Source organism: Myotis yumanensis, unplaced genomic scaffold (genome assembly GCF_028538775.1).
Source record: "Myotis yumanensis isolate MYYU_CA2020_CCGP unplaced genomic scaffold, mMyoYum1.0.hap1 SCAF_17, whole genome shotgun sequence".
Classification (NCBI taxonomy): Eukaryota; Metazoa; Chordata; class Mammalia; order Chiroptera; family Vespertilionidae; genus Myotis; species Myotis yumanensis.
The window spans coordinates 15671932-15678207 of NW_027223768.1; positions in this window are offsets into that span (position 1 = coordinate 15671932).

Sequence of the window (6276 nt, forward strand, 5' to 3'; positions counted from 1 at the left end):
GGCTCCTCCAGGAGCCAGGGGAGAGGGGTGCTTTTACAGAGCCGAGTTTCTGCTTTCCCGCCTGCCTGCAGCCCCCACCCCGGGGCCCCGGGAACATGGAGCCTGAGAGGCAGCTGTGCAATCTTCTGTGCCATCTTCCCAGGCCCTGGGCTGGCTCCCATCCTCCAGTTACCTGGCCGAGTCCCACGCCCGCCCCCAGCCACAGGTGACTTGATTCTCCCAAGTCCCAGCTGCGCTTGCTTTTTTGTATTTTATGAGACAAGAGATGGGAATGAGGTGAGCGGTAAAGGAAGGGGGAAGAAGGGGTAGTTTGAGCCTGCTTCCACCCAGCTTTAGAGTCGGAGTGGGGTCTGCTGGTCACTGGAGGTCAAGGTCAAGTGGGTGCAAGGAGAAGGGAAAGGGGGGCTCACTAGAAAAGGTGAGCCTGTGGGCCCCACCCAGAGGAGGACGGTGAGAAGGGGTGGAGGGTGTGGCGGTCGTTTTTGGCAAACACTAAAGATCCCCTTGGCTCCCCATCCCCCATCTGCACCCCTTCTCTTCTCCTCAAATCAATACACTAGTTGTTTCTACTCCTGTCTGCTGTGGTGTCTTTGTTGGTGGGCGTCGCCGTGTGTTCTGAGGGACAGACACACAAACGTTGCACAGTCACCAGCATCCTCATGTTCACTGCTGCCCAGACCTCCCCCCCCCCCCCCCCCCCCCCCCCCCCCCCCGCCGCCTCCTCTGGCTCCAGGGGAACAGGATGCGGCCTTCAGACCACCCGGGTACACATTAGTGTCCGCTGTGGGCAGAGGCTGTGACATAAGCAACACTCACCCACTTGGGGGGGCCCCCCTTCCTCCCACAGCAGTTTCCCAGCACCTTCTACCTCCTGGGCACCGTCTGCACGTGGGCCCGGTCTGAGGGTGGTGCCATCTCGGGGAGCAGAAGCTGGGGAGGCACAAGAAGGGAGAAGGACCGGCTGCCAACGCCCAGATAATGTCCCTTTGTGCCAGGCTCTGCTCAGGGTGGCAAGAGGAAGTGAGCAAGACAATACCTTCAGTGTCCTCAGGGGACGTACACTCCGCCGAGAGTCAAAAACGAGGATTCCTGTGGGCAAGGGGCCGTGTCAGGCAGAGCAGCAGCCTCTGAGAGGGAGGCGGTTTATAATCTGGGGGCACAGGAGCCGGGACTGAGGAAAAGGGCCTCCAGAAGGAAAGTGAGCCCCGCTCGCCAGCCCTCTGTGGCCCTTTGTGCGCCCACAGCATCGCTGCCCGTCTCATTGGACCTCTTACTGCCTTGAGAGGCAGTGGTTGTCACGGGCACTCAGAGCTCACTTGCCCGAGGCCACACAGCTCCCGTGACATCATACTCCCCCCTGAACAGAAAATACTGACGATAAAATACAAGCTTGCATCCCCTGGGCAGAGGCGTTGAGCCTACTTTCAAGTCAGTGTGAGAACGCATGCCAGGGATTATGGGAAAACATATTGGAAAAAGCAAAACGAGAGCAAACGAGCCTCTGACTTCATGCCGGACCCGTCTCCCATGGGCTTGGGAAGGGATTCTGAGAGGAAGAGCTCCCACCTCCGTGGGCAGCTTCAAAGAAAGAAACCACCCCACCGGATGGCTCAGTGGTGGAGCATCCACCTATGAACCCGGAGGTCAGGTGTGATTTTGCTCTGGTCACGTGATGGGGTTGTGGCTGGATCCCCAGTAGAGGGCGCGCAGGAGGCAGCCGATCATCATTGATGTTTCTATCTCCCTCTCCCTTCCTCTCTGAAAGCAATAAACATATTTTTTAAAAGAAGAAAGGAAGGAAGGGAGGGAAGGAGGGAAGGAAGGAAGGAAGGAAGGAAGGAAGGAAGGAAGGAAAGGAAGGAAGGAAGGAAGAAGAAAGAAAGAAAGAGAAAGAGAGAAAGAAAGAAAAAGGAAGGAAGGAAGAAAGAAAAGAAAGAGAAAGAAAGGAAGGAAGGAAGAAAGAAAAGAAAGAGAAAGGAAGGAAGGAAGGAAGGAAAGAAAAGAAAAAAAGAAAGGAAGGAAGGAAGGAAAGAAAAGAAAAAGAAAGAAAGGAAGGAAGGAAAGAAAGAAAGAAAAGGAAGGAAGAAAGAAAAGAAAGAGAAAGGAAGGAAGGAAGAAAGAAAAGAAAAGAAAGAGAAAGGAAGGAAGGAAGGAAAGAAAAGAACAAAAGAAAGAAAGAAAGAAAGAAAGAAAGAAAGAAGAAGGAAGGAAGGAAAGAAAAGAAAAAGAAAGAGAAAGAAAGGAAGGAAGGAAAGAAAGAAAAGAAAGAAAGGAAGGAAGGAAGGAAGGAAAGAAAGAAAGACAGAAGAAAAGAAAGAAAAGAAAAGAAAAAAGAAAAGAAAAGAAAAGAAAAAGAAGAAACCCCTCTCTCTCCCAGCCCTGGAGGAGGGACCCAGCGGCCCTGGTAGGTCTTGGACACCAATGAAGGAGGCCCATCTCTGAGGGCGCTTACATGCACTTCCAGGTCTGGGCACCCGGGGGCGCCGAAGCCCCACCATGGCCAGCAAGGGGATGGCTCTGAATTACAGAGAGAGGCCTTCAGGACACCACGGCCAGCAGGCGAGGTCCCTGTTCTTGAGGCAGCTGAAGGGATAAAGCAAATCAGCGAGCTCACCTTATTGGCCGCTGCAAGCTGGTCACTCACAGGACAGGACACCACACCCAGCAGGCCACGTGTGATTGATGGAAACGTATACAGTTAGAATGCAGCACATACCCTGTAGTAAAACTGAAAACACAGGCACGTACAAAGAAGTAGGAAAAAAAGTCATCCCTTTTCAGTGGCCCAGAGACAGCCACTGATGGGTTTCCTTCCAGGCGTTTTTTCCTGAGCGAATACCACATGGTTAAAACCTCCCTGTGGCTCAAAATTTGGTTCTGCTCTTTTCTTAGGTAAAATGCATAAGCACTTTCCGATGTTATTTCAAAGTTCATAAACATTATTTAAAAATAACGGATTCCTTTTCTGTCGGTTTCATGTCAGTAATACTTTGCCATGACAGAGAGGGTAGAAAAGGAGCAAGAAAAAGAAATCTTCTCCGTGGAAACCATCATGAACATTATGGTGGGAGGCCTTTGAGCATTTTATTTTTCCATCTTTGAAATATGTACAACATTTACAATTTCTTACTGGCTGTTATCAATAATGCTTCCTGGAATGCACATCTTTACACATATCTCTGGGAATTTCCATGAAATAAAGTCTAAGAAAGGGACTGGTTGACTCAAAATTATACACATTAAAAAAAAAAAAAGGCCGTTGGTAATATTTCCAAGTGAAACGGGACCCTCGTCATTCTCACCTGCAGCGGAGCCCACGCCCCCTCACATTTCTAACAACACCACAAGTTGTGTCAGTTTTAATGTTAGCTCACTTTATAGGAGAACAGTTATTTTCATTATTGCTTCAAATCACATTTCTTTCGAGAGAAATTGAAATTTTTTTATTAATGTGTATGGCTTATTTTTATTTCTCCTGGTATAACATGTTTCTATCTCTTTTGCTCATTTTTTTCTCTTGATTTGTTGATTTTAGAGAGAGGAAAAGAGAGAGAGGGTGAGAGAAAGAGAGAGAAAAACATCAGTTTGTTGTTCCTCTCATTTATGCATTCGTTGGTTGACTCTTGTATGTGGCCTGACCCAGGGATCAAACCCACAACCTTAGCTGCTCCAGACAATACTCTGACCAGCTGAGCTACCAGCTGGGACCCTTTTGCTCATGTTTTAGTGCCAAGATTATCTTTTTCATGTTGGTTTTTAAGACCATATGTTTTGAAAATTTTTTATTTTTATTTATTTATTTATTTTAAAAATATATTGTATTGATTTTTTTACAGAGAGGAAGGGAGAGGAATAGAACGTTAGAAACATCGATCAGCTGCCTCCTGAACACTCCCCACTGGGGATGTGCCCGCAACCAAGGCACATGCCCTTGACCGGAATCGAACCCGGAACCCCTGAGTCCGCAGGCTGACGCTCTATCCACTAAGCCAAACCGGTCAGGGCAGAAAATATTTTATTAAGGATGTTTATTATATAAACATACTTTTTCATGGCGGGATGTTTATACAACACTTCCTGTAACCCCCCTCTGGACAGTTCATCAATTCCCAGCTTCACATTGTAAATGACGCTACCGTTGGATGCCTTTTCTTTAAACATTTCAGGTGATTTCTTAGGACGGAATCCTAATGAGTCCCCTGATGCCTGGTCTCACTTTAAATTCTCTTCACTGTCCTCAGCCCTTTCGTGGCCAGAAGTAACGGGTGAAGCCATTTTTCTTTTCCACGTCACCACCCTGACAAGCCATCAGGGTGCATGCAGGTGAGGGAGGGGATGAGGCAGGATCCGTGTGTCTTAGGCTCCCCAGCGCCTCCGTGCCCCCTGTTCTGCCCCTGGAGGAACAGAGAAAACAAGACTTGGAGAGTGTGTGGGAGCCTCTTGCTCTCACCCCCCTGGAGTGACTGAGGTGCTGGCCACCCTCGCCCTCTGGGGCCGGGCCTCAGACCCTTACAATCCTTGGGCTGATTCTCCATGCTTAGTACCAGTCCGTGCCAGCTGGCAGCTCTCACCGGAGACTGAGGTGGCACAAATTTGGGTGAAGGGGGAGGAAGTGGGCAGGGGCCCAAGGGACCGAGATGAAGGAGGTGGGGGTCAGAAGCTGGTGCCCAACATGGGGGTCACATGGGATGATGGAAAGGGAAGACTGAGGAGTCTGAGGGCTTCCAGGGGAGTAGAGGGGGTGTCGGGCCCCCACTCTGGCCCTCCTGCCCCTGGAGAAACTAATCATCTCCCCGCCACCCACTTTCCTCTGCAACCACCCCCTTGAGCTCCTCCTAAGGAATTCATCTTGGTCCCTTTAAGAGCTGCCTGGGAACTGGGGCACCGGAGGGGGCTGGCAGGGCCCCCACTGCTCACCCTGCCATGCCCGCCTCTGCTCCTCCCCCTGACTGGTACAGACTCTGCTGGAAGTCTTGGACGCCTGGGTTAGGGTCTCCACTGCTGGGCTGGGGGTAAGGTTTGAAAGTGGCGGGGGAAAAGGGACCGTGGTCCCTGGGTTGGGATGGGGGTGTGGGATGCCAGTTTCCTAGCTCTGAGGACATGAAGTGTCTGTGTGCCAACTCCAGAGGATAATGTAGGGGGCCCTGGCGGGGTGGTCCTCTGGCCTCAGACTGGGGCAAGGGCAGAGGATCTTGAGGGGCAGAGCCTAGGGGGCAGGATGTGTGGGTCTCCTCACCCTCTACTCCCCCATCTCATTCCCCAGGGCCCTCATTAGCTAAACTCCACCAGCCACTCCCGGTCCCTCCTGCAATAAAAGACACAGGGCCCTGACACTCCCTCTTCTCACAGGTGGGGAAACTGAGGTTTAGCCAACCAGAGGACGGGGAATTGTGTGTGAGGCCGAGGAGAAGAGGGGATCAGGCTGCAGAAAGTTTCTCCCTCCTTCTCCACCCCACAGCACTGGACACAGGAGACCTGGGTGTCCAGCTGCCCCAGCCAGTTCCTACCTATGGCCAGCACCTAGGCTGGGTCCTCCTCCCGCCTCGGGGCAACTCAGCACTGTGCTGGAGGCTCTGATTTCCCTGTCAGACGCCCAGCTGGGTCACCAGGAGGAAGTGGAGCCAGGGGAAGCTGTAGGCGCCCTCCCTTTACTCCCCTGGGTTTCTCAGAAATGTAGCCCCTTCCAACTCTGCTACAGAGACTGGGTCCAAGAGCCCTCAAAAGGGAAGGAAGTGGGGGAGGGGCAGGGACAGGGTGTGAAGTCTTCCTTCTGGTTACGGCGGTAGCTCAGTTTCATCTCGTCCCTGCCACCTTGATTCCGATTCCGAATGATTCTTCCCCTCCTGCCACGTGTCCCTCCTGGGGGAGAAGAGCCTAAAGCAGCAGGCACCCCGGTTCCCGAAGGCCCAGGTGCTGAGGGCAGCAAGGGTGGAGTCATGGAGTCGGGAGTGGTGGGGGATGTGACAGCAGCTCTGCTTAGAGTTCACTTCTGCTTTCAACACATGCCATGTCCTTCCGGCCCCAGGCAGACACGCTCGCCCACCACCCCAGCCCAGACCTAAAAGGGAACCAAACCTGGCCTGTGAAACCCTCTGCCCGGGGCTGACACTCATTCCCTTTTCCTAAAAAAATATTATGAAGTCTAGAAACGAGTCAAGCTTCTGCCAGGAAGGCTGTAAAAACCATTTTTTTTTTTTTTTTTTACCTGTGGGAATCAGAGAGGGCAAGCACCCTGCCCAGGATCACACAGCAAGTAAGAGGCAGTCAGGCCTAGGA